Source organism: Bubalus bubalis, chromosome 1 (assembly GCF_019923935.1).
Source record: "Bubalus bubalis isolate 160015118507 breed Murrah chromosome 1, NDDB_SH_1, whole genome shotgun sequence".
NCBI classification, from domain to species: domain Eukaryota; kingdom Metazoa; phylum Chordata; class Mammalia; order Artiodactyla; family Bovidae; genus Bubalus; species Bubalus bubalis.
Genome location: NC_059157.1, coordinates 34,750,279 through 34,765,876, shown reverse-complemented (window position 1 = coordinate 34,765,876; position 15,598 = coordinate 34,750,279).

Sequence of the window (15,598 nt, the reverse complement as noted above, 5' to 3'; positions counted from 1 at the left end):
CCTCCTCTTGCTCATCCTACACAATCAGCATGATGTCATCAATGCAATGAATCAATATGAAATTCTACATGGTGTCCAGATGGCCTTGACACTTCACATTTTATTAGAACACATGAGAGTTGATAAAGATCTGGAAAAAACTCTAAGTAAATATCTTTGTCTATATTCCAAGGCATATTCCTATCTCTTTTGACTGGAATAGAAAAGAATTTTAAAAAGTGAAAATGTTAGTCTCTCAGTCATGTCTGACTCTTTGTGACCCCTTGAACTGTAGCCTACCAGGCTCTTTTGTCCATGAAATTCTCCAGGCAACAATACTGGAGTGGGTAGCCATTTCCTTCTCCAGGGGATCTTCCTGACCCAGAGACCAAACCAGGGTCTCCCACATTGCAGGCAAATCCTTTACCATCTGAGTCACCAGGGAAGCCCACAGAAAAGAATATGTTCATTCAGTTGACGATCATAATACCAAGTATCTGAAGCCTTGTGAATTTGCTCCAGCAACAGTACCATATATAGTGTGGTAGCTATAATCAGGAATACTATTTGGTTGAGCTTGCAGTAATCTGTAATCGTTCTCTGTGACCCATCTAGACTTTTCTTCTGGTGTCAAACAAGTGAATTGCACAGATATATAAAGATCACCCACCCATGTAATCCTAGAGCTTTAAGGATAGCAATAACCTGTGCCTCTCAACATCTCCATCTGCCAACACACACACACACACACACACACACACACACACACTGGTTTGCAACATTGATTTTATATTAGTGTTTAGTGTTCGTTGCTCAGTTGTGTCTGACTCTGACTCTTGGACAAGTACATATATGTAGTTATGTTCATATAGCCTTCCTGTCTTAGTGTCTCTTTTCAATGAGAACATCTCAGATCAGGTTTATAAAGCAAAAGTTTCCATTTCATTCATATACCTGATAATACCCTTGACTATCTATATGTTAGAGATAGCTTATATTAAAGATATCATTTATTATGCAGTTTCTGTCTCTTTTTTTAAAAAGAAATAGCAATATAGAGCCTCTGAACAAAAACACCTCAAACATATTGTAAAGATAATTTTTAAGGTATGCTGTACCTGTAAAGTTGTATCTATATTTATACTACTATAGGTACTAATTAAAGAATCCTACTGCCAATGCAGGAGACAGAAGAGATGCGGGTTCAAACCCTGGGTTGGGAAGATTCCCCTGGAATAGGAAATGGCAACCTGCTCTGATATTCTTGCCTGGAAAATTCCATGGACAGATGAGCCTGTCAGGCTACAGTCCATGGGGTCATAAAGAGTCAGACATGACTGAGTGCACAAGCATCCAAAATATATCTAATACATGATGTTCTAAAGATATATTAATATATTTCAACATTCCTACATCAGAATAGGATTATATATGTATATAGAGAACACATATATTAAGGTAATCTTATAATTGGTTATACTGTTAGTCCTTCCTTCATGTTTCTATACCCACCTCAAATGTGAGATTAAAGACAGAAATATAAAAATTGCACATTAGTTAAATAATTGATTATAATAATAAGCAAGAAAATGATATACCATGTTGACATGCAGCATTTCAGTCACTAGTTTTTATTATTATTCTGAACATGCAAATAAAAGAATGATAATCGCAGAGGATTCTTTTGGAAAAACAAATTCTAAAATGAGGAATAAGTGTTTGTCCATCTGTGCATTTTGTAGCCATAATGACAAATTGTTGATTTCATACCATGGGCATTTTTAAACTCCAAATCCTGCCAACCCAGCTTTCATAATTAACAGATTATACTAATTATCTATTGGGGCCAAATTCATGCTCTTGCTATTAACTCTTATTTACCTGAGTAGATGAAATCAACTACATGAACTATAAAAGCAAGTAATGCACAAAACTAAAAATAATTGTAGTGGAAGATGCCATTAACTGATTTTCTAAGTAAATTGAAACAACATTGGGTTAGCTCATTCAGAAAAGCTGAATGAGCTTTTCTGCCACTTTTATCAAATTATTTCAAACACACCTGAAATTGTCTGGATTTAAAAATTTTTACTTCTCCATTATTTTCTTTCATTTGTTTTGATCACTTACTTTTTACCCAAATTAGATTTCTCTGCTCTCTGGGTAAAAATAGAAAAGGATAGATTAAGCATTCTCTTGGGGATCAATTAATGACTCTTTCACAACTATTTACCAGGCATCTACTACTTGTCTGATAATCTTGACTGTATTCTTTACACAATTTATTTAGATTATTAATGAAATCAGCCTATCCTGAAATCCTATGCTCTCTGTTGTAAGAAGTCCATTGCTTCATTACAACTCCTATCCAACTACTTAATATAAATTCCATGCGTGTTTGCATTAAGAAATTACAGAAGGTCCCCAACTTAAAACTGTTTGATTTATAATTTTATGACTTTATGATAGTGTGAAAGTGGTACTCATTTACTAGAAACCTTTTCTAAAATTTTGAATCTTGATCTTTTCCTGGGCTGATGATATGCAGTAAGACAATTTCTCATGATGCTAATGCAAACTGTCGTTCCTGCTCAGCCCCATGACCACAGGGGCAAACAATGGATACTTCACAGTGTCCTGTGGTTGGAGCAAGATGAAAAAGAGAGTAGAAAACATAAGAGTTAAGGTGATAGCCTTGGACCATATCATGCCAAGTTTCTTAGACCATGAAAAAGAGTGAATCTCCTTCCAGCTGAAATGTAAAATTTTGATGTGTTTTAAGTGGAGGCCATCACAAGATAAGACTTACACTATTACTGCTTTTCTTCTGAAGGAAAAAAAAAAATTTGAAAAGGAGTGAAGGAAAGAAGACAAGTCAAAGGCTATGCAATACTCTAAGAGGCTGATGCTTTAGATTAGGATGGTGGCAATGAAAATGTCAAGATGATGGTAGATTTAAAATACATAATAAATAAAGATCTAAGAGTAAATTGGAACAAAAATCATGAGCTATTGTCTTAAGCAGGGTTCCTTAGAAAGAAAGTCTGATATAGAAATTTGTATTAAGGCAATTTTCTTGGAATGTGCACTTGGGAAAAACAACTCTGAGGAAGTAAAGGACTCAAGATTGGGCAAAGAGAGAAGTTGAATTTTAATGCAGTTGGCATCATTGATGTTCAGTCGCTAAGTCATGTCTGACTCTTTGCCACCCCATGGACTGCAGTATGCCAGGCTTCCCTGTCCTTCACTATCTCCCAGAGTTTGCAAAAACTCATGTCCATTGAGTCGATGATGCCATCCAACCATCTCATCATCTGTCATCCCATTTGCCTCCTTCCTTCAGTCTTTCCCAGCATCATGGTCTTTTCTAATGAGTCGGTTCTTCACATCAGGTGGCCAAAGTATTGGATCTACAGCTTCAGCATCAGTCCTTCCAATGAATATTCAGGGTTGATTTCCTTTAGGATGGACTGGTTGGATCTCCTTGCAGTCCAAGGGGCTCTCAAAAGTCTTCTCCATCAGTTGCCACAGAGAACTCAGCAGATTTCATGGGTGCCCCCAAGCTGGATAATCCTTTCGAATTGTCCAAATGGAGATGGTTAGAACTGACATGCATATCTCTGATTGACTGGTCATTTGATACCAGCTGCTCCATGGACAGGGTTTCGCCCTGGGTGAAGCAGCTACCTTGGGAGGAAGTCAGTTCCCAGAAAAAGATGCATCTGTAGCTGTCAGCAACAAATACTGCAAATAGAAGCTGGGGGAACAAGTGACTCAAAAGGGTTTAGAAAAGGGGATCAGGATAGTCCATCACTTCATCTGCTATATATCTATTAAAAAAAAAAAACTCCTGTGGCTAATATAAGCAAGATCTATCTTTTCAGAAAAATTCTTAAGTGTATTTTCTAGCCAATGTTTCTACATGGGTCTCCTCAGAAAGATGTCTTTTCATTAGTGGATACAGGAGGAGAGCCTGAACGTGTCCTGAATCTTCATACTTGGGGCAAACTCCTTTGATTATTTTCTCAGAGCCCCTTTCTCCACAATCTGAAAATTTCTTTGATTTCCACTATCTTTTGTGGACACACCTAAAATGCATATTGGAGAATATACCCTCTTTAAGGGTTTTATAGCTTTCAGAGCCTAATTCCTGCTTGGAAAAAGCAGAAGAGTAGGTAATGAGGATAGTTTTTAGCCTTGGAGAGTCAAAAGGTTTCTGAGTTCAGGACCATGTCTGTTTAGTTTATTCAGAAACAAAATAGACATCTCATTTACTCCACTTTGCTGAGTTCTGTGTGCTAGTAATCAGCACAAGGTTCATTCCCAGACGTTTTTCTCAAACCTACTTTATTGTACTTCCTGCTTTATTTTACTTTTCTAGTTCTCTCTTTAGTTAGTGGTGACTATCCTGAGACTATATGAAGGACTAGGAAGAAATACCTTATTCTGAACCTGACCTATTGCTTGAGTCACTTTATTTTACTGAAATGTTTTCCTGGGCCCTAGTCACTAAAATCAAAATCCCTATTTTTTAGAATTTATCACCTGTCACCTTTTCCTGCTCTGCAAGGCTCTGAATTTCTGGGTCCACTTACAATTCCTTTACATTTCTGCCTGCAAGCTGGCTAATTCTTCTCTAAGCTCATCTCTTTCTGTTAAAATAGAACCAATAATAACCAAACAATAAGCATACTTTTAAAGTCTTCCTACTTGTGCTTTATAGATGCTAGCAGTAGGCATATGTCCAGAAGTGACAGTTTTATAAAACACTGCTGTTGACCTAATGGTCATCTTTTCAGGTTTTAATATTAGCAGCTTCCTTGCCATCTGCCACACAGCAAAGTCAATGTTATATAAGTAGTTTTGTTGTATTTACTGTACTAAATTAAGTACAATAAACTACATTTTCAAGGGATGAACACTAGCTGCTATAATAAACAACGCTCAAATTTTAGTGCCTCAATACATTAAAGGTCTGTTTCTTGTTTGTCAGTGAATATGCCTGTTTCGATAGAGACCTTGTAGAACTTGTATAAATTATAACTGAAAATTCTAGGCAGTTTCCTTTTGGGAGTTCTAATTGTACTGAGATTTTGATATTTATTTACTAAATGAATAAATGGTTCAATGAATAAAGTCAAATGAGTGATAAAAACTATATATGTGTGTGTGTGTGTGTGTGTGTGTGTGTAGTATACTATAGGTACTACATATATATAGTATATTTTCGAACAATAAATGGAGACTGGAACAGGAAATGCATCAAAAGCAAAAAAAAAAAAGTCTCATTGGTAAATCTTACAAAGAGATGTCACTATAAATTTGATAGATGTGTTGGTATGTTTGACAACTCAGTATATACTTATTCCCATGCATCTTCAGGCTTTTTGGAATTTGTGATTATCAAAAGGGAGGAGGTATTGATCTCATCAAAGTCATTGTCCAAAAATATCTGTGAAGCATAGACACCTAGAGTCCATCTAGAGGACTATGATGGATTGGATTTTCTTAAAATCCAGACATATCAGGTCCTTCCAGACATAAGTAAAAAGCAAAGGGAGTTTGAGGGAAAAGATAAATACCATGAACACACATAAACAAGAGTCTTCTAGTTTACCTGAACTTTGTTCCTGCTTTTTATTTATTTTTTATTTTATTTTATTTTTAAACTTTACATAACTGTATTAGTTTTGCCAAATATCAAAATGAATCCGCCACAGGTATACATGTGTTCCCCATCCTGAACCCACCTCCCTCCTCCCTCCCCATTCCATCCCGCTGGGTCGTCCCAGTGCACCAGCCCCAAGCATCCAGTATCGTGCATCGAACCTGGACTGGCGACTCGTTTCATACATGATATTTTACATGTTTCAATGCCATTCTCCCAAATCTTCCCACCCTCTCCCTCTCTCACAGAGTCCATAAGACTGTTCTATACATCAGTGTCTCTTTTGCTGTCTCGTACACAGGGTTATTGTTACCATCTTTCTAAATTCCATATATATGCGTTAGTATACTGTATTGGTGTTTTTCTTTCTGGCTTACTTCACTCTGTATAATAGGCTCCAGTTTCATCCACCTCATTAGAACTGATTCAAATGTATTCTTTTTAATGGCTGAATAATACTCCATTGTGTATATGTACCACACCTTTCTTATGAACATTGGGGTACACGTGTCTCTTTCCCTTCTGGTTTCCTCAGTGTGTATGCCCAGCAGTGGGATTGCTGGATCATAAGGCAGGTCTATTTCCAGTTTTTTAAGGAATCTCCACACTGCTTTTTAAACCTCACTAGACAATGACTAATTGGAAAGAGGTACATGAAAGGGGGAAGTGATGGGATGAAGAAGGGAAAGATATGGTTTGAATACCATAATTATGAAATTAGACAAGCACCATTTTCATTTGGTGGGAGTATTTTCAAAAAATGTAAGAAAATCATAACAATGTAAATGAAAATGACAATGATCTTGATGATAAAGGTTAACCCTACATAGTAGTTACTGCATGATAGGCATTGTTCTAAGTGCTTTAATTTTAGTAATCTATTTAAGTTTCACAGTATCATGAGTTAAGTGTACTACTACTAGCTTCATTTTACATGGGCAAAAACTGGATTGCAAATTCTATCTATATAAACATTAGAATTGTGCTTCTTCCAGCCTGGCATTTCAATATTGAGAAATATTAATAACCTCAGATACACAGACAACACCACCCTTATGGCAGAAAGTAAAGAGGAACTAAAGAGCCTCTTGATGAAAGTGAAAGAGGAGAGTGAAAAGGTTGGCTTAAAACTCAGCATTTCAGAAAACTAAGATCATGGCATCTGGTCCCATCACTTCACGGCAGATAGATGGGGAAACAATGGGAATGGTGACAGAATTTTATTTTTGGGGGGGAGGAGGCTCCAAAATCACTACAGCTGGTGACTGTAGCTGTGAAATTAAAAGATGCTTGCTCCTTGGAAGGAAACCTATGACCAACCTAGACAGCATATCAAAAAGCAGAGACATTACTTTGCCAATAAAGGTCCATCTAGTCAAAGCTATGATTTTTCCAGTAGTCATGTATGGGTGTGAGAGTTGAACCCTAAAGAAAGCTGAAGAATTGATGCTTTTGCACTGTGGTGTTGGAGAAGACTCTTAAGAGTCCCTTGGACTGCAAGGAGATCCAACCAGTCCATCCTAAAGGAAATCAGTCCTGAATATTCATTGGAAGAACTGATGCTGAAGCTGAAATTCCAATACTTTGGCCACCTGATGCAAAGAACAAACTCATTGGAAAAGACCCTGATGCCGGGAAAGTTGAAGGTGGGAGGAGAAGGGGACGACAGAGGATGAGGTGGTTAGATGGCACCACTGACTCAATGGACATGAGTTTGAGTAGGCTCCTGGAGTCGGTGATGGACAGGGAGGCCTACAGTCCATGAGGTCGCAAAGAGTCGGACACATTTGAGTGGTGGAACTGAACTGAAAGATTAGAATTATTTTACCTAGAGTAAAATAAATAAATAGAATCTTGACAAAGTCAATCTATGGATCTTGAGCAAACATTTTTAATTGCAAAAATCATAGTATATTTAAATAAAAATAAATCAAATATAATGAAATTGCAAGTATTAGTCACTCAGTCATGTCCAACATTTTGCGACCCCGTGGACTGTAGCCTGTCAGGTTCCTCTGTCCATGGAATTCTCCAGGCAAGAATACTGGAGTGGGTTTCCATTCCTTTCTCCAGAAATTGAAGTGTGCTTCAATTGCTCTTTCCCTTTAACACAGAATGTCGTGGAGACCTTATAGTCCCTTGAAAATCTTACTTTGTAAAAGCCCTAAGTGTTAAAATACTGCACTTCTAACCTCTCAGAGATAAAGTTATTTAACCTTCTAAATAAATACCAATATTTTTTTGTAGTACTGGGCATTGACACATCTTTCCTGTGAATTTATAAAATCAGAGAATCTTAGACCTGAGATAATTCAGCTTTATGCAGGTTTAAAAGGCTAAAGGCATAGAATGATTTAAATAGTATTTAGAAGGGTAAAGGAGTGATTTCTAAAGCAAAGAAATCACTCTGAGTTATTCAAAGGTTTTTTCTCCTCAGGGCAGCTTAAATAATTGGATTCATGGGTATCTGAATTACTGGAAGGTGGTAGGAAGTACTCAATGTCACTTCTTATATTCATCTGAAAGTATTTGCTCCATTCTACTATGTCATTTAAAAATAAATTCTTGACATAATTTTTAAACAGCAAATATGTAAACGAGGATCTCAGGCAAGATATTTTGACAACAATGTAAAGGAAACCACATAAATTCATAAACTATATAAACATATTGCTGTTTAACTAGATAATATCATATTTTTAAAAATTCTGAGTTCTTTCTTTTGATGAATGTCCCACTAAGTTAGGTGCTAACTAGTGAAGAACATTCTAGTTGTCATGAGATATAATGAGAACTGGGTAAACAATTATAAGATAAAGCTGAAATATTTTATAGAATCAGTTCAAGTACCTTAGAGTTTATTCCAATAACAGAATAACAGGGGAAGATATCCAGGTTGCTGAGTTGATTCATATCATATGTATTTTTGTAAAGATTATGTTAATATATTAGGGATTGTTGATGAGATTAAAAAGAAATATGTGGAATATTGACTTTTTCATCAGGGATAAAATCTAGTATAAAGAGGTAGTTTGCCTCAGTGAAAAGAGATTCTCATTGATTAGTTCAGTAAAATAATAGTTGGTACTAATTCTCAAATGGAAAAGATAGGTTAAATTGATTAAAAAAAAAAAAGATAACATAAAAGAGTTAACAAAACCCTCTTAAACTACTGAATAGACCAAGGGCTCCTTTGAGATGAATGTGTGTGCATGTTAAGTTACATCAGTCATGTCTGACTCTTTGCCACCCTATGAACTATGGCCCACCAGGCTCCTCTATCCATGGGATTCTCTAGGCAAGAATACTGAAGTGGATTGCCATGACCTCCTCCAGGGTATCTTCCCGACTCAGGGGTGGAACCCACATCTCTTATGTCTTCTGCATTGGCAGGCAGGTTTTTTACCAGTGTCGCCCTCTGGGAACCCCTGGAATGAACATATTCCATATTAAAAAATGTCCACATATTAAAAAATTATTAAATAGAATATAATAATTGTTCATCCTATTTTGTGTTATGTCCGAAGATAAAATAACAGAATCAAGGTGACATAGGTTGAGATTTGATCCAAAGATTAAAATAGCAAATCCTTTTGGCATACCCCAGGGAACATGCACTTGGTTCTTAACAGTAAAAAGTCAAAGTATTTTAGCATCATCCAGGGAATAAGCTTAGTAGAGAAAGAATCTCTTGGGCTCAATATTCTATGATATAACTTCCAGTCATCTAAACATTTGAGAAAAATTTAACTTGAATTTCTTGAGATAAAGCACAATTTTAAAACTTATGAATACAAGTCAAATATAATTGTAACCCTAAGGATCTTGAGAGAGAGAAAAAGTCCACTCTGTTCAAGATTTCAACCATTAACTTAATAATTATAATTGTAATTGGCCACAATACTTAGAAGGAAATGATGTCAAAATCAACAGCTTTGAAGAGTATTACCTTGAGCTGAAGTTAAGTTCAAGAGGTTAGTTAGGGATTTGTAATATATTTGGAAAGCCAAAATGCCTCCAACACAACATATAAGATAGTTTAAGATCTGTGAGAGATTTTATTATGAAAAAAAAAAAAAAAGATGTGTGGGCTGAGAGCCTAGAAATTTGATGGAAGACATCAAGGATCAAAGAATTGTTACAAAAAAATAATAATTTTTCAAACATTTGTCTTTATTGCCCATATCTTGGTCTTGTATATATAAAAGTTTACCAAAGCAGAAATTTTAAAAAGACTTAAATAGAAACAAAACTATAGCTTAAATATTCAAATTTATATTTTGTCCATAAAACATAAATAATTATGGGAATTCTAACCATACAGCTTGATTTTCAGGATATGGCAAGTTATATAATTTTGTGGCTTTTGTTGCCTCTGGAATCCACAATACAGCTCAGTTAAGAAAAGAATAAATTATAGAATAATTAACAGATCACAACATAGACAGTAGGCATTAACTGCTAAGATGGCAGACACAAACAAGTTACTTTAAGTTACATTGTATTTTAATTTGTTACTTCAGTTTTATTGTTATTAGTGCAACTGTATTCTGGTATTATTCTGCTGATCATTTACTCCCTTGGTTTATATAATGCTATTTTACAAGAGCATTTAAATGTTCTATTCAAGAGAAATGATTCCAATTCTTTAATAATATATTAACCTTTTTTTTTAAAAAAAAAAAGGAATTTTTTTTTTCCTGTTCATTATCTTTGAAAGGTTCTAATACGATAATCATAAGTGTAGTTTAATCTCCCATATAGTAAGCAGTCCATCCTAAAGGAAATCAATCCTGAATATTCGTTGGAAGGACTGATGCTGAAGCTGAAACTCCAATACTTTGGCCACATGATGTGAAGAACTGACTCACTGGAAAAGACCCTGATGCTGGGAAAGATTGAGTGCAGGAGGAGAAATGGATGACAGAGGATGAGATGGTTGCATGGCATCACTGACTTGATGGACAGGGAGGCCTGGCATGCTGCATTCCATGGGGTCCAAAGAGTTGGACATGACTGAGCGACTAAATTGAATTGAACTGATAGTAATTTAAAATAATATTTTAATCATAATAAGCTTCCTTTTGATCCAATGGTAGATCTTTATTGGCTCTTATTTTCTTGAAGTCTTTGAAATTGAATACCTATTCAAAAGTCATTTTGTTTTCTAGAAATTGTGAGATTCAAAGATTAAAAATATCTAATTAGATGATGGGCAGCGATCAAAATTCCTTTTGAGTCTACTAGGCTCTCATTTAAGTACAAGAACTTTCCACCTTTAAATAAAAATATAACTCATTCTGCTTGAAGAGGGATTAGGAGCTATAATATTAAATTTAAGAAAAAATAAGAATGGAAGTGACTATAATATTAGAATATGTTATTATATCATGACATATGGATATAACATGAATATAAGCATTTTTTCAGAATAAAGGTTAAAAGATGTCTATATAATTAAAAATTGCAACCTGGAAACAGATTGAAAGTTCAAAAGCAGGTGTTAATTTTTGGTGTGTTTACTGAATGAATTACCAGATAGTCATTAATGAAATTCCATGAAGATATTATATTTGAATATTGAGTGACATTTTTAATTCCTCTGGATTTAGAGACTAGGAGCTAGAACAAAGCAATATAAAGTCACTTCATATTCTAAATGAGCCTCAGATCAACAGAGCCAGTCCCTGGATGGTGCAGTACAACGTTCTTCTGGGATTACAGATGAGGGGAAAAAGACTTGTTTAGAGAGTGGATTCCAGAATGCCAGGACATGACTTGGAATTTGGAGTTGAGCATCAGTTAGGGCTTCCCTGGTAGCTCAGCTGGTAAAGAATCTGTCTGCAATGAAGGAGACCCCAGTTCAATTCCTGGGTTGGAAAGATCCCCTGGAGAAGGGAAAGACTACCCACTTCAGTATTCTTGGGCTTGCCTGGTGGCTCAGATGGTAAAGAGTCTGCCTGCAGTGCAGGAGACCTGGGTTTGATCCCTGGGTTATGAAGAGGGCACGGCAACCCATTCCAGTATTCTTGCCTGGAGAATCCCCATGGACAGGGAAGTCTGGCAGGCTACAGTTCATGGGATTGCAAAGAGTCAGACACAACTGAGCAACTAAGCACAGCACAGCAGCACAACCAGCAGTTAAGCTGATTATGCACCGTCTACTCTTTCTAAATTTGAGTACATATGTAAATTTCTGCACTTAGAATTGAAATATGTATATTATCATAGGTGAAATAGATCGCCAGTCCAGGTTCAATGTGTGAGACAGGGTGCTCAGGGCTGGTGCACCAGGATGACCCTGAGGGATGGGATGGGGATGGAGGTGGGAGGGGGGTTCAGGATGGGGACACATGTACACCCATGGCTGCTTCATGTCAATGTATGGGAAAAACCACTACAATATTGTAAAGTAATTAGCCTCCAATTAAAATAAATTAATTAATTTTTAAAAATGAATGTTTAAATCACTTCACCCTCAGTTTTGCCATTTAAGATGTCCAGTGGCTATTTATTCAAATATTTACCCTCACCACTATTTAAAAATAATGAAAGAAGACAAGATAGGTGATGTGTGCTTAGTCGCTCAGTCGTGTCCGACTCATTGCCACCCCATGGACTGTAGCCCCCAGGCTCCTCGTTCCTGGGATTTCGCAGGCAAGAATACTGGAGTGGGTTGCCATTTCCTTCTCCAGGGGATCTTCCCAACCCAGAGACTGAACCCACATCTCTTGTGGCTCCTGCCTTAGCAGGCAGTCTTTACCCTGAGCCACCTGGGAAGCCCAGTATAGATGATGAAGCAATCTTTTTTCTTTCTTTCTTTCTTTTTTTTTTTTTTTTTTTTGGTCTGTTTTCTAAATAACTTTTCTCTCAGTTTTTCCTTCTAAGAGTTGGCCTCAATTTACAGAACAGTTGTTTTTAATTCCTCAAAAAACTGGGCTGCAATCTGAATGCTATTCAAGGCATTGACTGCTGCTGCTGCTGCTGCTGCTAAGTCGCTTCAGTCGTGTCCGACTCTGTGTGACACCATAGACGGCAGCCCACCAGGCTCCCCCGTCCCTGGAATTCTCCAGGCAAGAACACTGGAGTGGGTTGCCATTTCCTTCTCCAACGCATGAAAGTGAGAAGTGAAAGTGAAGTCACTCAGTCGTGTCCGACTCTCAGCGACCCCATGGACTGCAGCCTACCAGGCTCCTCCGTCCATGGGATTTTCCAGGCAAGAGTACTGGAGTGGGGTGCCACTGCCTTCTCTGAAGGCATTGACACACCCATCCAATTATCTTATCTTTAATTGCTTCTTTGTATCAGGGAAAGGATCTTTAGGTAAGATGAAATTGAAAACTTCCCCTGTGCTAAATTTAGGATTGTCTGTCTGTGGAATGTTTTACTTTCCCTCTGAGTTTATAGGGAAGAAGGCCTAAGAAAGTTCCTAACTGGCTCTGATTTGGCCAACTGGTGCCATCTGCTTCTAATTTGGCCAACTTCTGGCCACAGGGCGGCTGCAAAAAAAAAAAAAAAAGAAGAAGAAGAAACCTGTTCAATATCCCATCAGGTTTCAGTGTAAGGACAACTGGTAAACATTCCTGGTCATACTTATTAATTAAAAAAAAAAAAACAAAAAAAAACCAAAAAACCTTGCGTAACACAGAGCGGCTTTGCTGCAGCTGTCAGCGGAACCCGTTACTAGGCAACAGTTACTGGCGGTTGGTTAGTGGTCCTGTTCAGCCATTGGTTGGTGCCAGTGCAGGCTCCACCCCTAAGTAAGCAACTGTCAAAGAGAGCGACCGTTAGTTGTCCTGCTCAGCCATTGGCTGGCGCTGCAGTAGGCCCCTCCCCCAAGCGAGCGACTCTCACTGAGCGACCATTAGTGGGCTATACAGCCAACTGTCAGTGGAAAGGTGGTTCTCGGGCAGAGAATGAGGTCAGACGTGGATCCCGGCCTTTGTTCCCCGGCCCTCCAGCCTTGGGCCAGCCAGTGAGCTCACAGACCCAGGGAACAGGCTGAGGGCTGTGTCCTACAGGGCTCCAGAGCCTTCCCCAAGGTGACTCACCGACTGGGCTCAGGCCTTCAGGCAGCAATAACCCTCTCCCGGTTTCCCCCCCCGCCTCTGTGACTTAATGGCAGCAGATGCAGTCTGTGGGGCCTGGGATACCGCTGTCAGGACAACCTGAGAAACCTGAGGGCCAGTTGGCTCCTGGAAGCCTGGCTACCTCAGGGATGACAGCTGGACAGGATTTCTGGGGACCCGACCCTGAAGGAGCTGCCAACTGAGTTTTGCCTCCTCTCAGCAGGACTTGGACCTCGGAGAGTTTGGTTGAGCCTTGGAAACTTTCTTATTATATGGAGAAAAACACTTATTTGATAGAGATTTATAGGAACATGGTTACCTGACCATGACCTGACTGAAGAACAAAGGCTCTGAAACCAAGAAGTTTCCAGCAACTCACCACACCCCTCCCTCACCGTTCCTAGAAAAGGGCATTGCTGAGAGCTTTTGGGGAGCCTTACGTTTTTTAAGACATGTGCTAGCCATCTCTTTGGTTTGCTCTCAATAAACCTTTCTCTGCTTCACACTCGGACATTTTGGTATTGTTTGGCCTGACTGTGCTTCAGGCACATGGACTTGCATTTCAGTAACACTTGGATAAAACAGGAGTCCCCAGAGAAGGTGTAAAAGCCCCTCCAAGATCCACAGTCTCTCCCAAAGCCAAGCAAAGGAAAGAAAGACTCAGACAATTCCTCTGAGAGCTGGCAACCCTGACAGGACCTGAGGTGCAGAAAATGAAGTGGGAGCCTCACTTCTGTCTGCCTGTCATTTTGAGGCCCCCACCCTCATGATTGCCAAGCCGGGTTCTCAGGATACAAAACAAAACAGACAAGAAGGCAATAGCTGTCTATTCTGGGAGAGAAAGGATCAATAACTACTGGGCCAGAATTTGCAAAGAAACAGACAATGCCCAATTTCATTGTATGTGCTTGATTGAGCACTGCAGACAGAGACCCAGCACTACTCTGACAAGAATTTCACTCTTCACTGGCTCCTGTCCATTTCCCCAGAATCCTGAGTAAGTGGGTTTAAAGTAGAGAGTGTAGCTCCAGTGTTGATCAGAATTTGGAGAGGTTTCCCCTTCATTTTAATTTTCCCTTGGCCCTTGAAGCCCTTGAAGGGAATAGCTGGTGGCACTTCAGTTGGAGAATCCCAAGAGCCCACAGGGACACCCTCCTTGGACGGTTGGACCTGGGGGTGTCAGGCCACTAATTTGGTGGACTTTTGTTGATGGTTTTGTGGTCTATTTAGAGTAGAAAAGCAATTTAGAGAGATGATTAGTACTTAAGTGCTCAGGTAAAGGAGGACAGAGGGGAGTCAGAGGAACCATGTCAGTATTACAGTGTTACACTGTGTTCCTCCTGTGTCTTTAATTTTTCGTTACCTGTTCATGAACCTTCAATAAAGCTATTTAAGAATTTTGAAGGGTTTTAGATGCTTCTGCATCTTGTCTAGTTAGAAAATTCCCCATAATGACCATTGGAATTCTAGTAAGAATTGAATAAGATTTTGACCATTTTTATAGATATCTACACAGCTTTCTGGACCACAGTTCTTAAATATAAAGTAAGTGATTATTCTCGAAGATGGTGTGCTCAATTCTTTGAGACTCAAGGATTCTATTAATTTAGATAAACCTTAGATTTCTCAGAACCAAATTAATACTTGAGGGCTGTGCTTCTTGGTTATGGATTTTGTGTTGCTTTACAGTGTACCTCTTACACAGAAATTTTGTTGAAGTTGGCAGGCAACTTAGTGTCAGTCCAACACACTTCATGGTGAACTCATCTCAGCATGGGAGTCTTAGAGTTAGGGGAAGAGCTCTAGAAGCTTTTAAGTGCTTGAGCCAGCCATGCTCATCAATTTTGAGGCTTTGACCTCTGACAGTCTCAGTAGCAACAGA